We start from the raw sequence: 13,125 nt of genomic DNA on the forward strand, positions 1-13,125 counted from the left end.
TTCATACATATGAATAGAGACGATTTCGACGAAAGTTCGAATTTCGCAGGGGTCGAAATGGAATAAAAATGAATTGATAAAAACGTATTCGTTCGGTTGCAGATCTGTTACAAGATCAATTCGGACTGGCTCTTGGCCGTTTACAACATGCGGTTCAAAAAACTATCCGTAGAGTATTCATACGTCAATCGAAACCGACTCCACAAACTTTGGTAACTCCAACTTCAACTTCGATTTTATTAATCACTACTTATGAGACCTTTTTTGGCACATACCCCTTAGCTCAAGTTTTTGATCAAACCAATCCATTGACACAAACGGTTCATGGGCGAAAAGTGAGTTGTTTGGGTCCTGGACCGTATGAAGCTAAGGTTTCATGTACGGTTTTGGAATAGCGGTGGAAACTGTGATGTTATCATCGACTATGATTATCTAATAGTTCAAGTACAGTTGATATAGTTGAAGCACAGTCAAAATATGGTTTTTTGGGGTGGAATCTTTGGCGTCAAAAGCTACAATAAAAAAATTTGTACTAAAGCATACTATATTATATGTTCACTATGTAGATCTACTTATATGGAGTCCAACAAAATAAGATTTACTATTTTATGAATTTTATGTGATTTACTATAATTTTACAAATTTTTAGCCAAAATAAATAAAAATAAAAAAGACAAAACTGCCTTCAAAACCGCTCATAAGTATGTCAAGGACGTAATATGCATAGTTTCAAAAATTGAGAGATATATTTTACCCGGTTTTGAAGTTCAGAGATGAAAAACAGATTTTTGCGAAAGTTGAGGGACCTAAAGTGGATTTCTTTCTGTCAAAAATCATTGCACGGGGACAAAACGCCCCTCTCTCTGAAGAAAAAAAGGTCAATGTTGCTCTGTTGACTACCGTCCCTGAAGGACAGTTATGGTCATGGAGTTCCTGGAGGTCTGCACATCGTCTCCTTCTAGTGACTTATTACAATTCCTCTCCGCGAAGTACGCCGGCTGTTCCGGCGCCGGCAGAGACACGCTCCCGTTCTCCAGGATGGACACCACGGACGACATGAGCGGCCTGCCGTTGGGGTCGTCCTGGACGCACAGGAGCCCCACGTGGACGCAAAGCAAGGCTTCGTCGAGCGCACAGCTCTCCGCGACGGAAAAAAATTGCGTGGACTCCGGGCTCATTCCATGGAGGATGAGCCCCCTCCCTAGATGCACGACGCGTGGCGGCGCTTTTAATCTGACGAGCAGCATTGACTCGGCTCTCTCGGCAGCTCGTATACGGAGGTCGTCGGCTCCCTCGGCTCCACGGTCCACTGTGGCTTCTAGGTTGTGGACATGAGTGCGGCTCCGTCGGCTCAGATTCGGAGCAGGATGTTGCAGTGGCGGCGGCGGTGGCTCACGACCGTGTCGCACAGCAGCAGGTGGTCCAAATCGTCTAGGAGGAGACGTGCCCACCACGCCATGCTGGATGCCCGCCGTGAAGACTGCACGCAGCTCGACGCCAGCGGCGGCGGCGGCAATAGCAGCGGGTCTACGCCGGCCTCTATGGCCATATGCAGGACAGCAGCAGGTTGTCGAACATAGTCAACAGCAGGCGTGTCCACCTGGGCACCGCTGCTGCCGCATCCTGGTTCTGCTAATATAGCTGAAGCATTTGTTTGACTTGTTGTTGGTTCTTGGTTCAATCAACAACAACATAGATGAAAAAAAAGGCGAGATCATCTAGTAAACAAACAAACATGTTAGCTGACGATCTTCGTCATCTCCACGAGTACGACCAACACCATCAATTGATAATGCGCATGAAGCCTCCGGCCGTCATGGAAGATGTGTTGCCATTAAGTTGGTAATGGCAGTTGTGATGTCTTCTTGATCTCCAACGCCGGCCATCGAGGTTGATTGATTCATCGAAGTGCCGCTGCAGCGGCGTGCAACTACCTGCACGAGCGGCGGCGTGTGTGTGACTACGTGCACGGTGGAGACGACAGCATGCAACTGCTTGCAAGCAGCGGCGGTGTGTGCACCTGCATGCACGGCGGCGGCGGCATGCAACTGCTTACACAGGTTACTTTGCAGCGTGCAACTGCTTACGATGATGATGGCACTATCTATTAGAGAAGTTTTGAACACAACGGCGGTGTGCAACTGCTTACGGTAATGATGGCACGATCTATTAGAAAAGTTTAAATCGTATGTGTAGGAGCCAGCCTTGGAAGAGCCGAGCGGATAGGAGCCAGCCGACCTTGAATGTGTCTACGAGCTGTCGAGGGAGCCAAGGAAACGCTGCTCGTCAGATTAGAAGCGCCGCCACGCGTCATGCATCCGGGGAGGGGGCTCATCCTCCATGGAATGAGCCCAGAGTCCACGCAATTTTTTTCCGTCGCTTGGCCATACCGAAGTCCGCTATCTTAGGTCTCATCTCTGCATCCAACAGAACATTACTCGCTTTGAGGTCCCTGTGTATCACTGTCAGTCTTGAATCTTGATGGAGATACAGGAGCCCCCTAGCCACCCCCTTGATTATCCCCAGTCTTGTTGGCCAATCCAGCAGTGATTTCCTTTCGCTGTCTGCAATGAACAACGATAACCACACGGGGGAATCATGTTTGCTGCTTCAGTGGTGACGTTTTAGCATCTTCAGTTATGATGATGAGTGCAACATACCGAAAAGGATTGCATCTAGGCCTTTATTGGCCAAGTACTCATACACCAGCACCCTCTCGGCTCCCTCTGTGCAGCAACCGAGAAGCCGGACCAGGTTCCGGTGCTGCAGTTTGGAGATCAAGGTAGCTTCGTTCTTGAATTCCTCTATTCCTTGTTCAGAATCCTTGCTGAGCCTCTTGACAGCGACCTCGCGACCACCTAATAATGTCCCCTTCAGAATAGCAGAACAATAACTGAGTGTTGACTCCTGAGTACCATTCTCAGTTCGTGAGTTCAGATTTGGAAAAGGATATATACGCGGCAGAGAACGTGATGTTACCTTGTAAACTTTCCCAAAACCTCCACGCCCGATCATACATGCTCTTGAGAAGTTATTCGTCGCCGCGACAATATCACTGAATTGCATGGAAGGGAATTCGAGATCTTCATTAGGGTTAGGGGTTCGTTCTGCAAGCTCACTTGATGTTCGCACGCTACTACCGGGAACCAACTTCTTCTCACTTTCATTGCTTCTTTTTTTATCTGAAAAAAATTGATGTGACTAGCATTGATCTTTTTCTTTTTTGTGAGAAGTGAGTAGCATTTATCTTGTGATAACATATATCTGACAAAAAGAAGAGAAATATATCAATGTACCTCTGGTCTTGCAAAACCAAACAAGTAAAATGCACGAAAGCATAAAAATGCTTGCCAACACAGGTAGTAGAATTCTCACAATTTTTGACCTTGTCTTTGTGCCTACACAAATAAGTGGGTAAGTTTGGTGAGCAATTGCAAGAAGACGCTGCCCTCCGAAGAATATATTCCTATTTTGAAACAATGACATGGGGGCGGGAAATGTTTTTTTTTTTGAAAACCGTGTGCCGTGTCTAATCATCGGGAAAAGAAAAGAATAAATGCATAATGGAGTAGAAACGAAAATTAGAACCTGCGAATCCTGCAGGAACGCGGAGGTGGAGCGTCTCAGCAGTGATGCCCCAGAGCACGCCGATCATCTGCGTGTCGACGAGTTCACCGGTCCACACCAGACACCGCGCCATGTCGCCCTTGGCGCTGCTGCTGCGCAGGTTCGCGTACGCGTACGCCACGCAGGAGCAGTTCCGGCGGCACTCCGCCGCGCACTCGTCGCCGGAGCTCATGTTCCCCAGGAGCACGAACTTGTCCGGCACCTTCATGTTGGGCATCGCCAAGAACGCATCCCCCTCGCCGCCGCCGCAGGGTGCCAGCGCTTGGCTCCGGCGGCAGCCTGCCGAGAACACGCCGCCGCTCCACTCCGCCTGGCTCGCCGGCTCGAAGCCGTCGAGGCACTTGCACGTGGCCACGGGCAGCGTGTTGTCGCAGTAGCCGTAGGCGCCGCAGCTGCCGTAGGGGCTGCAGGAGCGCGACGGCCAGGACTCGAGCGTGGTCCACGCGGACGCGTTTAACCTGCCGTCGCCGGTGACCACGTACCGCGTGGGCGGCGCGCCGTCGTTGACGTAGAAGGTCATGTATATCTCCTCCTCGCCGTCGACGACGGCCACGTAGATGACCGTGCCGGTGGTGGCGTGGTACCTGCTGACTGTCATGTACCCCGTCCAGGCCGAGCTGCGCCAGTAGGCGCGCGTCCCGTTCCACACCAGCATCTGCAGCGACGTGCTCGGGTCCATGCCGTACGAGAAGGCCCCCGGCGACGGGTCGCCGGGGCCCCTCCACGACACGATGCGCGCGCCGTCGTGCGTCCGGTAGCGCAGCCCGACCTTCATGTCCGGGATGAACGTGTCCGTAGGGTGGTCGAAGCTCTGCCACAGCGTGGTGCCGTTCGGCGACCGGAGGACGAGGTTGCCGGAGTTTAGGAGCACGGCCGTCGTCGGACCACCTGAGCTCGTGGTGTTAGGTTGATCTCTACCGGCCCAAGTCCAAAGACTGGGCCGGACCCTTGACCACGTCCTGATCGGGGACATTCAGTCCTCTATGGGCTGGTGGCCCCCCATCGCGCAGTGTATAAAGAGAGGGTGGGGGCTAGGGCACAAAGGACGAGGTTCATCGCAATAGTGCCGCTAGACACACCTAACCCTAGACCGATCGAGGGGAGGCACTGCCAGCGACAGGAAGTCCGCCGCCGCCGCCACTGCCCCGACCACGAGCTTCTCTACCGACACGAAGGTATGGTTCACCGTCCTATTCTCTCTTTCTCCCCGGATCTATCTCTTCCTCCCCGGATCTATGCGATTCCAAGTTGTTTATCCTAAACATAAAGTAAATACCCACTGATCTACACCTAGAACGATCCAAAGAGTCTAACAATGGTACCAGAGCCGGTTTTAGTTGTGTAGATCGGTCATGGAAAAGAAAGAAAGAAAAGGTGCATGAATTTCGATTCGGACAGAAACCCTAGATAGAGCCTTTTGGGAAGAGTTCCTAAGCCTAAAGAACACAGAAGGGAGGGATCCGATCCAATCGGATCGAAACCCTAACCTTAACCCTAGAACAGGAAGCAAAGGACAGGGGCTCACCGTTCGGCTCACCTATCAAAGTCGTCGTCACCATGGTGCGAAGAGTAATCGTCACCGCCGGCCGCTTGATAGGCCGCGCGGGAAGTCGTTGAGCAAGCGATGGGACCGGGATCTGGGCACCGTCGCAAGGCACCTCGACGGCGGCGCGCTCAGCCTCGAGCGAGCGCACGCGCCGGCGAAGAGCTCCACGGCGGCGCCACCACCGCTCTCCTCCGGCCGCACCGCGGGCCATCGCTGCGCCATTGTTTTCGGGTGCTAGTGGAAAGAGCAGAAAGGGAGGGGGAAAGGGAAAAGGAAGAGCTGGCGACGGAGAGCAAGCTGGACACGGTCCTGCGGTGCTGCTCCCTCACCGGCGACGGCGGTCTCTCTCTGGCTCACTCAGCCGCCGTCGGCTGAAGAGAAGAAAGGGAGATGGAGAAAGAGACTAGGGTTTCTGTAGAGCCGGCCAGGGGGTTTTGTTTCTCCGAAATCCTCTCCCGACCGTCGGATCACAATGGATGGCTCAGATCGGCCGCGAGCTTGCTGGGCCGAATTCGGCCCAGGCGGGATGGAGAATTCCCGGCCCAGGCCCAGGTTGCGGCCTGGGCGCGGGGAGCGCTAGCGGGGGGCTTGGGCCGAAATGGCCATTCGCACAGTATTCTACAGGTTTTCGTTTTTTTCTGTTTTCCAGAAGCTTTTGAATGCAGTTTTGATAATTCTGCAATAGTTTTGGTGCTATTTTGTGTACAATTTTTGTCCAAAATAATTTTATTCAGAGAACAGTAAAGTATTTAAAGTGTTTTTGGAAAATAGAATTAAAAAGTTCATTAAAGTTTTCGCTGCGTACTTACAGTTATTTATTTATTTTTCATCATTAAATTCGAACCAAAGGGAGAGTTTAATTTTGAAAAATGGATAAAATCACAGATTATCATAATATTGTTATTATTTTGACCAAAGTTGATTAATAGCAATATTATGATATTATTATGTTTTTATTTTGTCATGCATTAATTCTATTTCTGCCCAAAGGTGATGTAGAATTAGTGTAAGAGAATTAATTGTATGTCATAACTTAATTTGAAGAGCAATTATAGATATTCAATAAATTATAATATTGTTAATTTTTTGACCAAAGTCGATGATAACAATGTTATAAGTTATGTTTAAAGTTTAAGTTTCTGACGAATTCGTCAGAAAATGGATAAAGATCTAGAAATGTTCCTGAAAATAGAAAATAGTATTTTTCACGTTTCCGCTGTAAAGATGATTATGATGCAGTCCTTTTCTGAGCAAAGTCTTTAATAGTAATGTCATGACATTGTTTATTAATCATATGTATTAATTCTATTTCTGCCCAAAGGTGATTTAGAATTGATGTAGAAGAATCATGACATTGTTTATCAACTATATGCATTAATTCTACTTCTACCCAAAGGTAATTTAGAATTGATGTAGAATGATGATTTATTCTATTTCTGCCCAAAGGTGATTTAGAATATAAAAGGAAAGATTTAAAATTTTAATGCGCATGTCTTTAACCAGACCAATGTAGGGTTATTTTCATGCTCATTATTATTGATCATTTGTTGAACGTGTTTTCAGAAAAGGATCTCCATGCTTTCATTCTTGAAGGTAGCAAAGGAAAGAACTGGGTACTTGTGACTCAAAAGTGAAAAGTGCAAGTCTGCATGAAAGAAGGCCATTATATAAGGGACATTGTTCTCCTTAAAGAATGGCTTGAAAAGAAAGGAATTCAGGGGCATTGGTCCAAGAAAGAAGATAGAGCAATAAAAGTTTAGTTTAACTTTTATGTACCCTCTATGTAAAAGAGTTTTTTGACTTCAGTTTAACTGATGAAAGTTGTAAATGCATGTTTAATTTTGACCAAAGTTGGATTAAACATGTGTGTTAAAAGAGTTCACAGATTTATTTCTGATTGAAAATGTTGAAATCCAGTTATGGCATTTATGTCCCTTATAGGGAGTCATCTCGCAAGGCGGGAAAAGTTTTGGCATAGTGCTCATCCTGCATGGCAGGAAAAAGAAAGTTGCATATGAACCAAAAGATAAGAGTGACGTGCAAGTATGACTTGCAAAAGTACTGAAGGACTATGTTGAAGTTCTTGAAATGAAATGAGGAAAGTATACTCCCAAAAAGATTTAAGAAATAACTCAGTTTTACATGACACAATCATGTGAATGAGTAAGCATTCAAAGTTTTCTCATTCTCAAGAGTAATAGATAGTTTCAAAATTATGGTAATAAAGTTCATGCCACATTTCTAGGGGGAGGATTGAAAGATACTCTTGAAAGATACTCCCCAATTCCCTAATGTATGGTATGCATTGAGGGTAAAAGTGATAAAGGTGATCTATAAATGATGAACATTATTGTTGAGGGAGTACAACAATCATAATAACGATACCCCTAAGCAGACAAAGTACAAGGATGGTGCTTAAAGTGACCATATGAAGATTCAACAGATTAAACCCAAATAAGAAAGTTAAAGACGGTGTAATCTGGGGGAGCATGGTATGTATAGATCTAAGACTTGAAGAGAAGTGAGACTACGTGCTCACTCCAATGATTCAAGATCGATAAATTACTTAATACCATGTTGATGTTGTATGACTTGTACAACACTGTTGTTGGCTCTTCAAAGATGTACAATGTAAACAAGGATCTTGTGATACAGGAGCCTATAGAATCAATTGTCACTTGGCAATAAAAGAGCAACAACAGTCCCACATGAAAGAAGTGCCCATTAGAAAAGTCAGTATTGACTATAAAGTATACGCTAGTAAAGAAACTCAAATAGAGAATGATCCCATCTCATTTGAATAAGTCATGAGAAGCACTCACTCATCCAAATAGCAAAAAGCTATGGAGGATGAGATGAAAGAAATAAGTACCAATGGTGTTTTGGGACTTAGAAGTTCCTAATGGAGCCAAAACAGTACACTGTAATGGGTCTACAAGATAAAGCGTGACTCCAAAGGGAATATAGAAACATATAGCGTGACTTATGGCAAAAGAAATGAACAGGTTACAATAAGTATTAGTGGCACACTACAATTCAGAGTTACCCTAGATGAATGTAAAGATGGCATTCCTTAATGGGGATTTATACGAAAAGCATACATGGCACAAACTATTGGTTTTGTCATGGATGTAAAGAACATAATGTTGACGGTCCTTAAGTATCAAATTTAATTATCAAATAAATAAAGAAAAGGATCCAAATGAAATCAAGATCTAGACTTAGGGTTTTATTTGACAGAATTCCACGAGTTTTGATGTTTGTCTATTTCTGCAGGGGGTTATCAAGAAATATGGAAGAAAGGCCCACATGACAGGATTACGTAAAGGTATTAACGTGTTGCGCAATTATCTTACATCTAGAAGACTCCAGAAGCCATGAGACCGAAGCGGAGGCGAAACGGGGCCAGAGACAGGGCGCCCGCCCTGTCCTACTGGGCGCCCGCCCCCTCCAGGAGTCCAATCAGGACTCTGCTTTGCGGGAGATCTCCACCGACCTAAAGGATGAATCTAAACCAGACAATCTATGTCGGTTTGATCCAAGGGCCTGTATTCACTTGAAGGGACTATAAAACCAGACCCCCTGGCCCCTGGAGGAGAGAGAGCCTCTCAACCCTAATTCATTGTTCCATCAAGGGAGAAGAAGCCTCTGATCAAGATTAGAGCCACCACATCAATTAGATATCTAGATTAGCATAGCTACATAGGATTAGAACTAGAAGGAGTCAATCTTCGATTGGTTTCCGGATCTGTCAAGAGGATTCTTGGTAATTCTCTAATTGTGCTTCTAATTGCTTTCTAATTATCTTTGTTCTTCAATATTATGAATATGACTTTGTTCTACTTCAATATATTGCTTATGACTTTGCTCTACTTGCTTATATTCAAGATTATATTGTTCTTAGTTTATCATAGTTATGTACTTGGCTTAGTTAGATTCGATCTATATACATGCTTAGGATCGTATAGCGTTTATCCATCGGATCCATGGGTAAATGATAGATATTGTGTAGGCATGGTGCTTATACCGTATTTATCTGCGATTGTACCCAATATGCCAGATCGTGGGGTGGTTCGTGATAGTGACAGCTTCATTGATTCTTATATAGTCCCCCTCTCGTGTATTGGGCTGGCAGAGCAACATTATTACAGGGGAGTGATTGCTATGTTTCTCATATTCCTTGCTAATATCACTATGCATGGGCGTAGTCTTGTCTCGCAATGATTGCTAAGTATGCTTGCACTAACTATGATATGCTAGACTATATAGTTGAGAATAACTTAGGGAATATTCTTGTAGTTCGTTCTAATACCATGCTAATGACTTTCTAGAGTATCTAATTGAGGTGCTTATCATATTTATTATGTGGCTAGATCAGATTAGTTATCCTTGTCACTATTATTATTTCATATATCTTTTATGTGACACTTATCCCTGTATGAAGAGTTAGATATAATGTTCTCAATTATACATGCAATGATAGATACTCAATCTCATATTCTATTCTATAATCATTAGTGATGATTGCTAATCCCTTCCCAGTGGTAAAAATATAAATAACGATACCTGAAATACTTCCCGGTTAAAATGCTGCATCGGTATTAATCTGTGCGCTTGCAGATCCCATTCATTATTTATTTAGAAGAGCAATTGCATATTTCAATACCGCGTCTCTCATGTCATGCTGGGGATGACAACTTGGCTTAAGTGGTGTGAGGGATAGGTTTGGCATTTTTGGCACCGTTGCTAGATTTAGAGAACTTAGTCTACTTTTGGTAATGATGTTAAGAATACCCAACAAGCATTTTTGGCGCCGTTGCCGGGGAAGGTTGATTACTAATCAGGAATGGAATAAAAGATTTTGAGTTATCATTCGCATCACTAATATGATTGAGCTTATCTATTCTCTCATACAGTTTTACCCCGATATTTTCCTATTTCATCTTATGCAGGGGAATGTATGAATAGAAGATATCTTCTAGGAAATTTTGTTGACAATCCTGAAGCATTATTCAAGAAGACGAGAGCCAAGCTAAAGAAATCATCAACACTTCACGAATAAGCTTCATCCAATCCAGAAGATCACCGGAACTTGTCTTCAGAGTTCGAAGCCATGGCGAACAAATCAATCCGCGAGTTCTCAGCTCCCACTACGGACAACATCCGCACTGGACCTGCTGCAGAGATCGATGGCAACTTTGAGCTCAAGCCTGGACTTATCAATATGGTGCAATCCAACCAGTTCTGTGGGAAGGCACACGAAGATGCTAGTGCTCATTTACAACACTTCCTAGAGATTTGCAACACATTCACCATAGCAGGAGTTTCCAAAGACGCTATACTACTTCGCCTCTTCCCATTCTCACTATTAGGAAGAGCGAAGCAGTGGTTCTACGCTACAAAGGAGAAGAATACTACGTGGGCACTCTGCTCAACAAACTTCCTGGCTAAGTTCTTTCCCATGGGCAAGACCAATGCTCTCCGTGGGAAGATTACGAGTTTTCAGCAACAAAATGATGAATCTGTTCCAGAAGCATGGGAGCGCTTTCAAGACTACATCCTAGAATGTCCCCATCATGGAATGGAGAGTTGGCTATTGATGCAGACATTCTATCATGGGCTCAGCAACAGTGCCCGAGAGACCATGGATGCTGCAGCTGGAGGAGCATTCTTATCACTTACTATACCACAAGCCACAGCTCTTGTGGAGAAGATGGAGTCCAACCAAAGCTGGAATGAAGAGAGGACCCAGACACGCAAGAGAGGTGAAGGTATACATCAGCTGAAGGAGGTAGACATGCTGCCTGCAAAGCTAGACCTGCTCATGAAGAAGCTCGATGATAGAGCTGGAGACAAGAAAGAAGTTATGCACATCTACGACTCTCACATGACTTGTGAGGAGTGTGGAGACACTGGACACTCAGGCAACCACTGCCCTGAGATACTTGAGGATGTGAACTACATCAACAACAACAACAACTACTACTACAACCGTCCTCAACAAAATCAAGGTTGGAATCAACAGAGGCCTAACTACTCAGGTAATTATCGAGGTAACAATTCTTACAACAACAATAATAATCTTCCACCTTTGAGAGAGTTAGTGTCTAATCAAGGAAAGTTAATGGATAATCTATCTAAGAAATTGGCATCTAATGATAAAATGCTAGAAAATATAAATAATAGAATGGATAATTTCTCTACTGCCATCAAGAATCAAATTAGCTTTAATAAAATGATTGAATCTCAGTTAAATCAAATAGCTGCTGCTGTTCCTACTACTAACCCCGGTATACCATCACAACCGGAAGGATTAGAATCTGCAAATCTTGTAGACATGTTTGATGCAGGTAATTGGAGTAACCCCGTCACTGAATTTTTTACTGACCGTCTGCCGGTCAAGAGAGGCGATCCAGGACGCCCCGTCATCCCGATCTCCATCGGCATGGTGGACGTTCCAGAAGCACTCTGCGACTTTGGCTCTAGTGTCAACATTATACCTAGGGTACTCTATGAAAAATTATTTACATATCCTTTATTAGAAATGAAAGGATCTAATTGGCCTAGAGGGGGGGTGAATAGGCGTATCTTAAAACCTGAAACTCAAAAACTCAAGTTGTGGAAGTCAAATGCCTGTCGGTACTACCGACAGTTTGGGCCGGTACTACTGGTGTCACACAGCCAGTAGTACCGACGCAAACTGCTGGTGCTACCGACTTCCTAAGACAGCTACGAAATCAGAGTGTAAAGGGCTTAGATTTCAGATCTGAGTTTTACCCCACTTTCCTAGGTGTAGAAGAAGATGTTGTTGAAGTCTCCTTAGCTTAGTTCTTCTCCACACCGTAGATCGACCCTTGTTTACCTGTGGAAAAGAGAAAAGAGAGAGGAACACCAAGAACACAAACAAGGGTAGTCGAAGCTACCTCCACAGCAGGACAAGGTATTTTTCCCGAGGTTCGGCAATCTCCACTAAGGAGTTCCTACGTCCCCGTTGTTGAGGTGACCACGAAGGTCTGACCACTTAGGTCTCCTCCTCAAGCAACCACAAAGGTTGGCCTGATGTTTCCACTAAGAATCAAGGGGTAATACAAACACTTCGGGGTGCCCTCACAAATGAATCAACACGGGCAACCACGAAGAACGCCTAGCCGGCTAGGGTTCCAAGAACCCAAGAGTAACGAACACAAACCAAACCGGCAAGACGAGGAACGGAGTGCTCAAGTCACAGATCGATGCTCCCAACTCTCTAATCTCACTTCTCTAGCTCGAATCTCTCAAGAAATGAAGTCTAGGAGCAAGAGGGAGAGAGAGTGGGTGAGCCAAAGCTTGGAGACTGTTTTCTCAGATGTGGAGTAGCTAGAATGAGCAAGCCAACGGTTAGAAAAGAGGAGAGAGCTATTTATACTAGAGTACAGAACACTGCCCGGTACTACTGGTGCAAACACCGGTACCACCGGCTCCCCAGATCTAAACGTGAGAAAGCTGAGAAAGATGCGAGAAAAAGGCCTACCGGTACTACCGGCCAGCGCCGGTACTACCGGTGGAAGGCCGGTACCACCGACAGTGCAAAATCTCGCAAAACATGAGTTCTGCGGGATTTTTGCCTGCCGGTACTACCGGCGTTTCACCGGTACTACCGGTGGTAGCCGGTACCACCGGTCAAAGCCCGGTACTACCGGTAGTTCATTTTCTCGCAAAACTCAGGAGTAGAGCTGGCACTGCCGGTACCACCGGCCCTGAGGGCCGGTACTACCGGCTCACCCTGGTAGAGAAGAAACTTTCCAGAAGTTCGTGTGTGCAAGTGTGTCTCTCAAAAGCAAGACCTAAGTTGACCTTAGCACCTTTATCCTCATCTTACCGACTCAATTTGCATCCCTCTTGATAGTGCGGCGTTTCCTATAACTCAAACAAGAAAATAAAACTAGGTAGCTTTTTGAGTTGAAACGTCGCTT

The 13,125-nt window shown here is 45.4% G+C and overlaps 1 pseudogene; it reads right to left on the reverse strand.

Moving 5' to 3' along the window:
• Positions 2,205 to 13,125, reverse strand: part of LOC8074172 — a 45,847-nt pseudogene continuing 34,926 nt past the window's right edge.

This window comes from Sorghum bicolor, chromosome 2 (assembly GCF_000003195.3).
Source record: "Sorghum bicolor cultivar BTx623 chromosome 2, Sorghum_bicolor_NCBIv3, whole genome shotgun sequence".
Classification (NCBI taxonomy): Eukaryota; Viridiplantae; Streptophyta; class Magnoliopsida; order Poales; family Poaceae; genus Sorghum; species Sorghum bicolor.